Raw genomic sequence first — 15104 nt, 5'->3', positions numbered from 1 at the left:
GCACTAGGAAACAAAAAAATTTGTGTGACTCACTTTATTATGATATTCACTTTATTACAGTGATCTAGAACCAAAGTCAAAATAACCCTGAAGTATCCCTGTATTATGTTAAGTCTAATGAAGTTAAAATTATAAGTAAAACAGGTAACCAAAATAGGGGGAATATTTTGAAATAAGTTTTTCTAGTAAAGATCTCACATCCAAGATATATAAGGAACTGGTTCAAATTTATAAAGCTGGGAATCATTGCTAAATAGACAGATGGCCAAAGGATTTGAGCAAGCAGTTTTCAAAAGAAGACACCCAACACATCAACTATATGGTAAAATTCTCAAAATCATTAATAATTAGAGAATACAAATTAAAGCAATTCTTGAGATTCTACCTTGTACCTATCAGATTGGCAAAAATAACATAAGAAAATGGCAAATGTTGGAGGAGCTGTGACCTATCACATTGGCAAAAATGACAAGAAAATGGTGAATGTGGAGGAGCTATGGGAAAATAGACATGATGAGCTGTGAATGGGTACAACCATTCTGGAAAGCAATTTGGAATGATACACAAAAAAAGTTACTAAGCACTAAATGCCAGTTGACCCAACTATACTACTATGAGATCTATACTCCAAAGAAACCGAAGAAGGAGAAAAAGGACCCTGATAAGCAAAAATATTTACAGCAACTCTTCCTCAAACAGAAATATCTTAACAAACTATGGTATGTGGCTGTGATAAATTACTGTGCCATAAGAAATGACTAAAGAGTTTCACAGGAAACTGAAAAGACCTCTGTAATAGATGCAGAGTAAAATGAACAGAACCAGGAGAACAATTTATGTGATGGCAACATTATAAAGAAAAACTATGAAAGACTTTAGAATTCTAATCAATAAAATAATTAATTATGGATTTGGAGGTCTGAAGATGAAAAATGTCAGCACCTCCAGCCAGAGAAGTGATGGATTCAAAAGCAGAATGATACATAGCTGTGAGAATTTGTTTTGCTGAACCATGCATATTTATTATGAGAATTTCCTTTTACTTTTTATGGTTCAGTTGAAGGAGGCAAAGATAAATGCTTGTAAATAAATAAATGACTTTTTTTTAAAAAAAAGAATGCATTATGTTGTTTTTATTCAGGACATCAATTTATAAGAGAAATGGAACTAAGGTGGATCTTAATGGCCCAAATCAATATTTAATTTCACCCAGGCTGCCAACTGAGTCTCGGGTTTTAGAGGTATCACAGTTGTATGCAATGAAATTGTGCTGTGCAAACTTGTGCTCATTGTGTTTTGTCACTGTATTGAAACACAAAGAAAACACAAATAAAATATTGAGATTTTAAAAGAAACCTGAACAGCTTTTTAGATTTAATTATTACATAATGCATTTATCTACAACAATCATTATTTTCTGATTTGTTAGACTCATTTAAAAGTGCAAAGTCTGAGCATATGTATGACAGGTGAACATAAAGCTATTGTTAAAAAGATAATAGGGGGCAGCTAGGTGGCACAGTGGATAGAGTACTGACCTGCAGTCAGGAGGGCCTGAGTTCAAATCCGGCCTCAGACACTTAACACTTACTAGCTGTGTGACCCTAGGCAAGTCACTTAACCCCAATTGCCTGACCGGAAAAAAAAAAAGCTATTAGTAAAAAGATAATAAATTAGACCCAATTTTCCTGTATGCTCGGCTGAGTTTTCTCTAAGGTCAAACTGAAAATTAGCAAACCTTGAAACTTGCAGCTGTCTCATAAAGCACTGATATAAACAATGGAGGGCAACTTATCTCTTTCAAAGTTAACCTCTTAGAGAAGCCCACCTACAATCAGTGTCTCTACTTCCTCGCCTTTCCCTTGCTTTTAACTCTCTAAACTCTGGCTCTTGACCTATCATTCAACTGTAATTGCTCTCTTCAGGGTTACCAACAATGTCTTAATTTTCAAATCTAATAGGTTCCCACCTCCAATCCTCATCCTTCTCATCTTCAATTCTCATCTTCTTCTTGATATTCTCTTCTCTAAACTCTTGGGACTCAACTCTCCTAATCCAATCTACTCCAATCCAATAAACACTATTTAAGCACCTACAGAGTAAAAACAGCTCAATGAACTTACAGTCTAAAGGGGGAGCAACACACAAAAAGAGGCAGAAAAGAGTAAGAGTACCTAGGACAGCAGAAGGTACCCTGCATGGGGACATCTTGTTCTGTGGAGTGCAAACCAAGCAGAGCAGCAGATGTAAAACAGTCCATTTTCTGCCCTCTATAAAGGAAAGCATTGGAAGGAGTTTGGTACTCTACCTCCAGCCCTCTAAGCATAGAGAAGAGAAGGTTCAGGGAGGTGGTTTGAATTAGGGCATGGTGGTGAATTTAGAAGTGATGAGTTTGGGGCAGCTAGGTGGTGTAGTGGACAAAGCATTGGCCCTGGATTCAGACACTTAACACTTACTAGCTGTGTGACCCTGGGCAAGTCACTTAACCCCAATTGCCTCACCAAAAAAAAAAGAAGTGATGAGCTTGTCCTGGGAGGAGCATCTTGTTTTGTGGAGTTGAAACCAAACAGAGCAGTAGTGGAATGGTTCACTCCTACTTGACCACTCCTTTTTCAGACTCCTTTGCTAGATCTTCACCCAAGGCACACTCCCTAACCATATATGTCCTCCAAGGCTTTGCCAAGGGCTCTCCTCTATACTAGATTCAATTCCTCCCTATTACCCAGGCTTACCATCTAAATGTCATCCTCTTGTAACACACTCCAACCCCATACAATGTTTCCAAGGTTTATCAGTTCTACCTGCCGTCACATCATCTCTAATCACATCCTCTCTCATCTATGCTCCTTCTCTCCTCTGACACTGCTACCACCCTGGTGAAGTTCCTCATCACCTCGTGCCTGGACTATTATAATAGCTGGCTGGGTGATCTTCCTGCTTTGTCTCTCCTATTTCAGTCCTTCCAACACTCAGATGTCAAATTGATCTTCCTAAAGCAAAGGTCTGACGGTTACTCCCCATTCAATAGGGATCAAAATTCCAGTATCAAATCCTCTGTATGAAAAACTATTCCGTTCCTACCTTTCCAAATTCTTAGTTGGTTGGTCAACAGGCATTTAAGAAGTTTACAGTCTAATGGAGGAGACAAGTTGCAAACAACTATGTGCAAAATAGATATATACAAGATAAATTAGATAGTCAAGAGGGAAAGCATTAGCATTTCATCTTACTTCCTCCTTCCCTACATGCTCTGAGATCCAGTGACACTGTCCTCTTACTATTCCTTGGATGCCATACTCCATCTCCTAATAATAGACATCTTAACTGGCTGTCTCTCATGCCTGGAACCCTCTCCCTCCTTATCTCTGCCTCCTGTATACCCTGGCTTCTTTCAATCTCATCTAAAATCCCACCAAAGTTCCCTCCTGTTTCCCTGAAGTAGGTATTATTTTTTACTAAAAAACAACAGAGCTGTCCCTAATAACTGGTTGGCTCCTGCCTTCTTTCACACAGCTTCCTGGTCACCTACAGGCATTAAGAATCACACCTGAGGGGCAGCTAGGTGGTGCAGTGGATAGAGCACTGGCCCTGGATTCAGGAGGACCTCAGTTCAAATCCAGCCTCAGACCCTTGACACTTACTAACTGTGTGACCCTGGGCAAGTCACTTAACCCCAATTGCCTCACCAAAAAAAAAAAAAAAAAAAAGAATCATACCTGGGTGGAGTTAGGGCTCCTTCGACTTGATATATGTCTGAAGCCCACAAATCATCATATCCTACCCTTTGGACCACATAGAGGTGTTACATCTAGTTGAGCTAAGTGCTACTGTATCCTTGTTGCACATCCTAGCTGTATTCTTCCTTTTACTAACTGTTCAATGACTTATGAGTAAAGGTCTTCTTGTTATGCCTGACTAAATCCAGCACAATTCCAAATAAATATAAGTGAGGATTTTCAGACTGAGAATCTGAAGTTCCCAATCTCCCATAATTTGCATTACAATACTGAAAATCTTTTAGCTGCTCTGCACTTTATTTTATCTGCAAAATGAAAATTGTCCCTATATCTTATGTGGAATTGACAGTGATAAATAACAGGTAGTGTAAATTAGAAAAATTAACAAGAATTCTTAAAACAAAGTTAAAAATGAAAAAAATGTAGAAAAAATGTTAAAATGTCATATCCACAGTGAAAAAGAAATAATGTAGATACTATATTTCAAGAAATTACTAAAGAAAACTGCCCAGAAATATTAGAACAGAGGGCATTGTGAAAACAGAAAGAATCACTAAGCACCTCCTTAAGGAAATGTAAGAAAAAAGAAAAAGGGAGGAGAGAATATAATATGGGGCAAAAGGAGAAAAAGATGACAGAATTAGGTAAGAGACACAAAATCAAGATGGGTAAGTAGAACCATAAGCAAATATAGGAGGAATTGGGAGAGGAAGTCATTTGAACTTCACTTTCATTTAAACTGGTTAAGAAAGAGCAAAACATATGCATGTGTACACAAACTCACAAAGTTTGGTGTTCAACTCAACTTGGGATACATAATAACAGGAAAATAAAAAAGGGAAGGGTTGATTAAAAGAAAGATTATTCAAAAGTAAAACAAATCTTAGGCTTAAAGAGGGGGATAGGGAAGAAGAAGTTAAAAGAAAAAAGGTAGGGGGCAGCTAGGTGGCACAGTGGATAAAGCACCGGCCCTGGATTCAGGAGGACCTGAGTTCAAATCCAACCTCAGACACTTGACACTTACTAGCTGTATGACCCTGGGCAAGTCACTTAACCCTCATTGTCCCACACACACACAAAAAAAGAGGTAATAACTTTAACAGGGTAAGAAGAGCATAAAGAAGAAAAAATTAATAGAATGGAAGGAAGAAAATATACAAAATATACAATTAACTTTCATAACTGAATGTGAAGAGGATCAACTTACCCATAAAACAGAAGAGGTTAGCAAACTACATTAAAAAGCAAAATACAAAGTATTTTATTTACAGGAAACACATTTAAAACACAAAGACACAGATTTCAAATAAGTAGTGGGAGCAAAGTCTATTATGCCTCAGCAGAAAACAGAAAAGAACAAATCAATGACTGGGGAATTAAAAATACTAGAAAATTCAGAAATTTTAAAGCTACAATTAAACACTAAAATAGATGTTCTGATTTCAGACAAAGTAATAGCAAAAATAGAGTTGATTAAAAGAGATAAAAAGGGAAACTGTTTTGTTGAAATGTAACCTAAACAATTAATTTATTTCACTCTTTAATATACATGTATGTAATACCATAACTTCAAAATATTTAACGAAAAAGCTAAGTGAATTACAAGGGAAAATAGACAATAGTGCCATAAAAATGAAGGACCTAAATTTATCCCCTTGAGTCCTAGAAAAGTCTAATGAAAAAAATAATCCTGAACTTAACCTGAACACAAGAAAAACTAGATAGGATAGGCCTTTGGTGATTACTGAATAGAAATAGAAAGGAGTTTATATATAGCCCTCAATAGCACATTTAGAAAAATTGATCATATCTTAGACAAAAGAATGTAATAAATTAAGAAAAGCAGAAATACTATATTTATTCTTTACTGATCAGAATTCCAAAAAATCATTAAATAAAGAACTTAAAAAAGCATTTAAAATCTATTTTAAACTAAATAACAATCCTAAAGAATTGTTTGGTCAAAGAATAAATCAAAAAAACTATAGATAATTCCATTAAACAAGCTTAAAGATGGGAATAGTAGGGGGCAGCTAGGTGGATAAAGCACCAGTCCTGGATTCAGGAGGGCCTGAGTTCAAATCCAGCCTCAGACACTTGACACTAGCAGTATGACCCAGGGATAGTGAAGAAGACGTTAAAAGAAAAAAAGGTAATAACTTTAACAGGGTGGTTCACAAAAATGCAAAAATCTTAGGGGAAAATTCATATTGCTGAACACTTTTATTAACAAAAAAAGAGAAAAAGCTGATTGATAAATTGGGAATGTAACTAAAAATACTAGGAATGTCCCCTACTGGTCGTGGTCTGGGAGAAGTTGGGCCATCGGCACCCATTCTCTCTAGCGATCTCCATCACTTTGGCACCACTCAGGCAGCAGCCACACCTACTGGGCTTATCTCTCTTGCTTTAAGGTGTGTCTGTATTCTCAAGGAGAAGCCCAATGCCAGCTAGCCAGTTTAAACTTTAATAGTCCTAACCCCATTACAAGTACTCATCACATCTGCCTCTGGTAATCTTAGCTAGGAGACCAGAACCACTGTGTTTGTTGTCCCTGTTGGGGAGATCAAACCTTCCCTAACTGCACAGGAATAGGCAGGGACAAAGGCTTCTTTTGGGGGGAAGTGGGTATTGCCAGATTAAGCCAATTAGGGCTTATAGACAACAAGGAGATGTCCCATGGGCTAGTGGCATGAAGGAAAGCAACTTTTCTTTTCAATCACAACTTTAAACTGATTCAGACTAGGAAAAACTGCATTCCTGAGCAAATGAGTTCAGGCAGATATTAATTCAATTATAAAAATCAATACAGCATAAAATAAATTAAATTCAATCCAGTAGATATTAGATAATTAATTTTTATCTTTTTCACAAGATATAAATGATATTATTATAAGATATTTTGCCCAATTATGCCAACAAAACTAACAAGTTAAATGAATAAATCAGTATTTACAAAAATGTATAATAACCAAATTGACATGACAAAAAGTAGGGAATTTATTCAAGCCAATTTCAAAGCAAGAAATAACCTTCCAAAGTAAAAACTCTGGAACTAAATGGATTCACAAATTAATTGTATCAAACATCAGAAAATTAATTCCTATATTATATAAATAGCAAAAATAGCAAAACAAGGGATCTACCAAATTCCTTCCATGACACAGATATGATCTTGATACGTAAGCCAGAGGAAATCAAAGCAGAAAAAGAAAGCAAACTATAAACCAATATCCCTAACGAACAAAGATGCAAATTTTTAAAATAAAAATTTATCAAAGATACTTAAACAGCAAACCTCAAAGCTTATATACTATGACTAGCTTGGATGTATACCAGAAATTCAAGGTTGGTACGATATTAGGAAAACGATAAACTTAATCATGTTGAAAGTAAAATCATCAATATTTCAAAAGATACAGAACAAGATTTTGACAAATACAACACTTGTTCCTGTTAAAACCCCTGAAAAACATGGGAATAAATGAACCTTTTCTTAAGATGATAAAAGGAATATATCTAAAATGAAGAGCTGCCATTATTTGTAAGAGAGATAAACTAGAATCATTTCCAATAAATTCAAAAGTGAAATTAGAATGACGTCCATTCTTTTCTATTTGACCTAATATTAGAAACATTGGCTAAAGTAATATGACAAGAAAAAGAAATTAAGGGAGTAACTATAGGTAAAGAAAAAAATAAAACTACCACTTTTTGAAGATGATTTTATGGTGTACTTGAAAAAACCCTAAAGAGTCAAATTAATTGAAACACTCAATGACTTCAGTAAACTTTCAAGATATAAAATAAATCCATATAAATCATCAGCATTTCTATAGCATGCCAATAAAATCTAGAAGAATAGAGAAATTCCATATAAAATTGGAGCAGAATGTATAAAATAATTGGGAGTCTACCTACTAAGATATACACAAGAACTATATAAACCCAACTGCAAACAACTATTTACAAAAAAACAAAAACAAAAAACAAAACCACAGACCCAAATAATTGGAAAAATATTAATTGCTTATAGGTAGGATAAGCTAATGTAATAAAAATGACAATATATGTGAATTTATTTACCTAATGCCGTGTTAATAGAATTACTAAATGATTATTCTATTGTTAGGGAAAAAAATGATGAAACTCTTATAGAGGAAGGAAAGAGGTGCCAGGTACTGAACAAATTTTATCTCATTCAATCTTCACAACAATCCTAGGAGGTATGTGCTGTTATTGTCATTTTACAGTTGAGGAAACTGAGGCAAAGAAAGCTTAAGTGACTTGCCTGGAGTTAAACTAGCCATATTTGAACTCAGGTCTTCTTCACTCCAGGCCCAGTGCTCTTATCTACTGTGCTACCTAGATGACTTTGAGAAGAGAAAAAAGATCAAGAATCTCAAGAGAAATAATGAAGAAAGGGCCAGCTAGGTGGCGAAGTGGATAGAGTACTGGCCCTGGAGTCAGGAGGACCTGAGTTCAAATCGGGCCTCAGACATTTGACACTTACTAACTGTGTGACCCTGGACAAGCCACTTACCCCCAATTGCCTCACCCCACCCCAAAAAAAAATATCATTAGAGAAATAATGAAGAAAAATGGGAAAAGAAGTACTTAGTAGTACCATATCTTGAACTATACTACAAATCATTCAATACAGTGCTATATTCATTTACTGCTGTGTTTTGTGTACCTAACCTATTCCACTGATCCACCACTCTTAGTTTTGATGGTTGCCACTTTATAATATAGTTCTAGATCTAGTACAGCTAAGCTACCTTCCTCTGCATTTTTTTTTCATTAATTCCCCTGGTATTCTTGACCTTTTGTTCTTCCAGATGAATTGTTATTATTTTCTCTAGCTCTATAAAATATTTTTTGGTAATTTAACTGGTATGTCACTGAATAAGTAAATTAATTTAGGTTAAATTGTCATTTTTATTCGATTTGCTCGGTCTACCCACAAGCAAGTGATATTTTTTCTAATTGTTTACATCTGATTTTATTTGTGTGAAAAGTATAATTGTGTTTGTATAATTACTGGGTTTGTCTTGCCAGGTAGACTCCTAAATATTTTATATTGCCTATAGTTATTTAAATTGGAATTTCTCTTTCTATCTCTTGTTGCTGGGCTTTGTTGGTCACATATAGAAATGTTCATGATTTATGTAGGTTTATTTTATATCCTGTAACTTTACTAAAGTTGTTGTTTCAAGTAATTTTTTAGTTGCTTCTCTAGGATTCTTTAAGCATACCATCAGATCATCTGCAAAGAGTGATAGCTTTTTTCTCCTTGCCTATTCTAGTTCCTTCGATTTCTTTTTCTTCTCTTATTGCTAAAGCTAACATTTCTAGTACAATATTAAATAATAGTGGTGATAATTGGGCATCCTTGTTTCACCCCTGATCTTATTGAGAATGCTTCTAGCTTGTCCCCATCACATATAATGCTTGTTGATGGTTTATATAGATACTGCTTAGCATTTTTTTTTTTTGGTGGGGCAATGAGGGTTAAGTTACTTGCCCAGGGTCACACACCTAGTAAGTGTCAAGTGTCTGAGGCCAGATTTGAACTCAGGTACTCCTGAATCCAGGACTGGTGTTTTATCCACTGCACCACCTAGTTGCCCCTGATACTGCTTAGTATTTTAAGGACAATTCCATTTATTCCTATACTCTTGAACAGTTTTTTTGTTTGTTTGTTTTGTTTTTGTTTTTGTTTTTGTTTTTTTGCAGGGCAATGGGGTTAAGTGACTTGCCCAGAATCACACAGCTAGTAAGTGTTAAGTGTCTGAAGCCGGATTTGAACTCAGGTACTCCTGAATCCAAGGCCAGTGTCTTATCCACCGTGCCATCTAACTGCCCCCTTGAACAGTTTTTAATAAGACTGGGTGCAGTATTTTGTCAAAAGCTTTCTCTGCATCTATTGAGATAATCATAAGCTTTCAGTTAGTTTTGTTATTGATATGGTCAATTATGTTGATATGAACTGACAATTCTTTACACCTATTCTATTCCACTGATCCACCACTCTATTTCTTAGCCAGTACCAGATTGTTTTATTAACTACCACTTTATAATACAATTTGAGATCTAGTATGGCTAGACTACCTGCTTTCACATTTTTTTAATTGATTCCTTTGATATCTCTGAGCTTCTTGAATGGACAATTCTTAGGAGGAGAAACCCAAAATATTGTTTAAATTTTAAAAATCTTAGAAAACTTAAAATGAAAATAATTATTATATTCCACCTAACACCATCAGAAAGGCACAGATAACAAAAAAAGAAAATTATATATTTTGGAGGGACTGTGGAATAACAAGGCATACTGATACACTATTGGTGGACCCGTAAATAGGTACAACCATTCTAGAAAGCATTTTAGAATTATATACAAAAAGTTATTGAACAGTACATGTCCTTTGATGCAGCTATTCCCCTGCTGGGCCTATACCCAAAAGAGATCAAAGAAAGAGGAAAAGGTTCTTTTGTAAAAAACAAAACAAAAATATCTACAGCAACTCTTTTGTGGTGAGGAAAAACAAACCAGAAACTAAGGGGATGTCCAACAATGGAGGAAAGGCTCAACAAATTATGGCATATGATATATGATAAAATACTCTTCTGCTGTAAGAAAAAAATGAAATAGATAATTTTAAGAAGACATGAAAAGACATATATGGATTGATTAACAGTGAAGTCAGCAGAACCAAGAGAACACTTTATACTTTAACATTAATATTATAAAAATGAGTAATTTTGAAGACATATAAACTGATATAGATTGAAATGGACAGAACTAGGAGAATGATTTTTATAATAACAAAAATAATGTAAAAAGACCAACTATGAAAACTGAGCTATGATCAATGTTATAACCATTCATGATTTCAAAGGACCAGTGACAAAGCATACTATCCAATAAAAAGAAAAGGTGAATTTAGGGCAAAGAATGGGATTGTATACAGTCATTGAGGGAATTTGTTTTGTCTGACTATGCATACTTGTTAGAATTTTTTTTCTATTTTTAATGAGGTGGGGGATGAAAGGGAGATAAAATAAACCATTAGTAGTAGTAGTAGTAGTGAGGCATTTGGGGTTAAGTGACTTGTCCAGGGTCACACAGCTAGTAATTGTTAAGTGTCTGAGGCTGAATTTGAACTCAGGTCCTCCTGAATCCAGGGCCGGTGCTCTATCCACTGCACCACCTAGCTGCCGCTCCATTAATTCTTTTTTTAAATAGAAGTGGAGGAACTGCTATAGATGTGAAATGTTTCATTCATTTTCAGATAAGATTTTTACATTATTAGTTTTCCTTCATAGTTTTACTTTGTTATGAGACTTCTCTTGGAGTAGGAGTAACCTATAAATGTTTTCAATGTAAAAAAAAAAAAAGCACACCAACAAAACTTTTTTTGAAAAAAATTGAAATAAGTGACAAAAGATGAAAGCCATTTCTGAATTAATTAATAGACAATCACAAAAACTTAGTTTGTTCACTTTTTCCTTACCATTTCTAGAACTCTAAGACTATTTATAAAATTGGCCCTGATTCTTTTCAGATAATATCAACATCTGCATCCCCACTTAAGACTCAAAGATTCCTGACTCTCCGCCATCCCATAAACCATTTTACCAATATGGAATGTATGATTTCATTACTAGGCCACATGCTTCTTCCTCTCCTTCAAAATAGTTCTGGACCTATTTTAAGATGGAAATTTTATGATCAGAGCTTCCGGATTAAATGGGACTTTAGAGTTCTAGTTCACTTCTTTCACACCCCCCCCCATTATTTTCCTCATTAAAAAACTGATCCCATTCATAAAATCATGCAACCTTTTGCATAATAAAACTGTATTTTGAACTTTATGAAATTTCATATACATTCCACTATGGTTAAGTCTGTGATTTTTTTTTTGTGGAGATGAAAATCAGTTTTAAAAAATCTCTAGAAAAATGTAAGTTATAAATCTGCTTGTGGAAAAAGGAATAAACTACACCAAGTTACATTTAAACTATCTTGTAGTAAAATAAAATCTTTTCCACCTATAAATTTATTTTTATGTAATTTCATCCATGGCATTTTATAATTAGTTAAAATGCCACATTTTCTTCCTTCAAAAAATATCATTCAGATAAAAACACAGGCTTACTGACATTATACTGTTACCAATTATGAGTTCCATGTTCCTAAAATTTTACCCATTGTTACACATTTGTGGCAAAAAACTAAACAATGGATAATAATTTTAAAAAGTAATTACTGAGGGGCAGCTAGTTGACACAGTGGATAAAGCACTGGCCCTGGATTCAGAAGGACCTGAGTTCAAATCCGGCCTCAGACACTTGACACTTACTAGCTGTGTGACCCTGGGCAAGTTACTTGACCCTCATTGCCCCACCAAAAAAAAAAAAGTAATTACTGGGGGGCAGCTAGGTGCCTGTCCATGTTCCCCTGTAAATCCTCCACAGGGGTTCACTCAGTCCTCAGGAGGGTGCTGAGAACCTTCCATAAGATCTCTTGGCATTGACTATATACCAATGGGACATGGGATCTCCACCTCACTTATGACTGGCTCACTTCTTTTCTTCATTATACTGTTCTCTACTTTTTACTGCTTCTCCAGCTGCATCCTATTAACACCCATCATGCACCTTTCCATCACCCTCTAAGTGACCTGAAACTTTAATTATTTGGCACCTCTGTGTTATTATTCCACAATTCAAAGAAATTCAGTGTCACCAGAAGAATGTCGACATCAAAAAGGTGGCCCTTTGTTCCAGGGAGAAGCTAATAATTTCCCAAAGGCAATGCAATCCTCCCCTTTGTCTGGACCCATCCTTTGGAAGTTTCTGTCGAAGATACATGTACTAATGGACCAGCTCAATGAATTGTCAATCCAATTACATGTCATAGTTTGAACAACAGTCTTCTTACAGTCACTTAGCTTTTCCTGTGTAGATAATTAGATTGAACTCTTTTGATTGCATACAGATCTCATTTAGGAGGCTCTACAATGTCTGAAGGCATGATGTAATCAGCACAACATCATTCAGAAATAAATGCATCTGAAGGACCTCAGTTTCTTCAGAAAATCCTACTTTTCTTTGGATTCTGAACTATGTATCTGCCATAACAGCAAACACAAACATCTCCCTATTTTATACCTCACTTGATATTACAGTTATCCCTTCCACATCTTTCCCACCTTTCTCCCCCAGAAATCTGGAAAATCCACATCAAATTTTTTAGTTCTCCCTTTGTACCAGAGATGTCCAATTTTTTTTTCCTTTTCTTTTATGGGGTGTTTACAGTACCTTATTGTAAAATTTGGGTTAAGTATTTGGTAATAGGCTATATATATGTAGGTCAATGTTAAGGAAAAATACTATAGCTTCTGCCAAACTCCCCAAAAAACTCCCTTTTACAGTCATGTCTGATGCCAACCCACAATATATTAAAACTGCAATAGGGAAAATCACAATGTGGAAGGGATATGTAATAATCAGGCATTCATTAAGCAAAGTTACCTCTATCAAGAACTCTTTCTTTTTTCTTTTTTCTTTTTTTTTTTTTTGCGGGGCAATGGGGGTTAAGTGACTTGCCCAGGGTCACAGAGCTAGTAAGTGTCAAGTGTCTGAGGCCAGATTTGAACTCAGGTACTCCTGAATCCAGGGCCGGTGCTTTATCCACTGCACCACCTAGTCACCCCTATCAAGACCTCTTTAAGGAATCTAAAAGTATTTTGACACATTCAGGGTAGATACTTTGTAGGAGAATATTTAGGACATTTTTCTCTACTGAGGAATTTTTTTTTTTTTTAGTTGACATAGTCCCACTGTATTTTGCCTTCACTGGAATGAAGTACTGTTTTATGAAGGATGCTTATAAGCTTGAGAATATTCAGAGAAAGTCAAATGTTAAAGGCCCTTGAAATTATATAATATGAAGCTCTCTTCCTCATCGGAATTCATGTTCTCTGCCTTCTCAAACTACTCTCATCTAAATATCTAGCCCTTATCTCTCTTATGAATTCATTGCCATTTTTGCCGACTACCTACTGAACCTCTCTACCTGGAACTGTAATCAGTAATGCCCAAAATTAAATTTGTATTACCTCTAAATCCTTCTCTAAACTTTCTGATTTCTGTTGAGGGCACAATTATCCATCCAATTTCCCAGGCACACAACCTTACAACCAACTTTGATTCTTCTCTCTTATCTCTCCTCCAATAATTAATCACATGACAATCTTGTCAATCATATACCTCCACAAAATCTCTAGTCTATAACCCTTTTCTTCCCTAACACAGTCATTATCCAATTTTAGGATTTCTTCACCTCCCACCTTGATGGACTATTGGAATAACCTCCTAATTAATCTCCATTCAACCTACTTTTCCCATCTCTTTCATCCTCTTCTAAACAGCAAATTGATATTCTAAAAACACAATCAGACCATGTGACTGCCCTCCTCAAAAAGTTCAATTGGTCCTTCAGGTAAAATAGAAAGTCTTTTGTTTGACATTTAAATCTGTCCATAATCTGCCTTTTTCTTTTCTAGTTTTGTTGCCTATTATTCCTTCTAAAATCATCATGTTAGAATACTTTGACAACAAATTTTTTAAAATCACATTCTCCATCTTTGCTAATACATTATGATTAAATAATATTGGCTCTTTGGGTATTCCTATTATTTCACATTATGGGTACTATAGGGGAACATTTATTCAAATATGGTCTATATCATACTCTTATTAAGTAGAAATGTATCAGCAAAACAGATAAAAGATGAAAACAATATCAGGTTTTTTGAAACTGGTAAGTAGCAAAAATAAAAAAGCACAGATCTAGAAGTAAAAAGGATCTTAGAAGCCATTTCATCCAATCCCCATCCCCTCATTTTATAGATGAAGAAACTGAGGTTTATGAAGGGTAAATGACTTGCCCAAGGTGATAGATGTGGTTAAGAGGTAGTGGGCATTATAGACAGAATTCGAATTGGATGCTCACACTCCAGAGCCAGTGCTTTTACCACTATAGCATGATATGCTTTATCATGATGTCCTAAAAAGAATGGACTGTTACTGTTGTTGAGTTGTTCCAGTCATGTGTGACTCTCAGTGACCCCATCTGGAGTTCTCTTGACAAAGATAATGGAGTAATTCAGCTCACTTTACAACTGAGGAAACTGAGGCAAAAGGGTTAAGTGACTTGTCCAGCTAGTAAGTGTATGGGGCTGGATTTGAACTCAGGTCCTCTCAACTCCAGGGCCAGTGTTCTATCAACTCTACCAGCTAGCTGTCTACTTTGCTTCACTTACTAAGATGAATAATGAAAAAAAAAATCCCTAAGTC

The 15104-nt window shown here is 35.4% G+C and overlaps 1 protein-coding gene across 6 annotated transcripts in view; it reads right to left on the bottom strand.

Annotated features, from left to right (window-relative positions):
• Window positions 1-15104, bottom strand: part of MAPK10 (mitogen-activated protein kinase 10) — a 162715-nt gene that overhangs the window by 94951 nt on the left and 52660 nt on the right. The gene's annotated exons all lie outside the window — the stretch shown is intronic.

This window comes from Dromiciops gliroides, chromosome 6 (genome assembly GCF_019393635.1).
Source record: "Dromiciops gliroides isolate mDroGli1 chromosome 6, mDroGli1.pri, whole genome shotgun sequence".
In the NCBI taxonomy this organism is placed as follows: Eukaryota; Metazoa; Chordata; class Mammalia; order Microbiotheria; family Microbiotheriidae; genus Dromiciops; species Dromiciops gliroides.
This window is presented reverse-complemented; position numbering and strand designations above follow the sequence as displayed.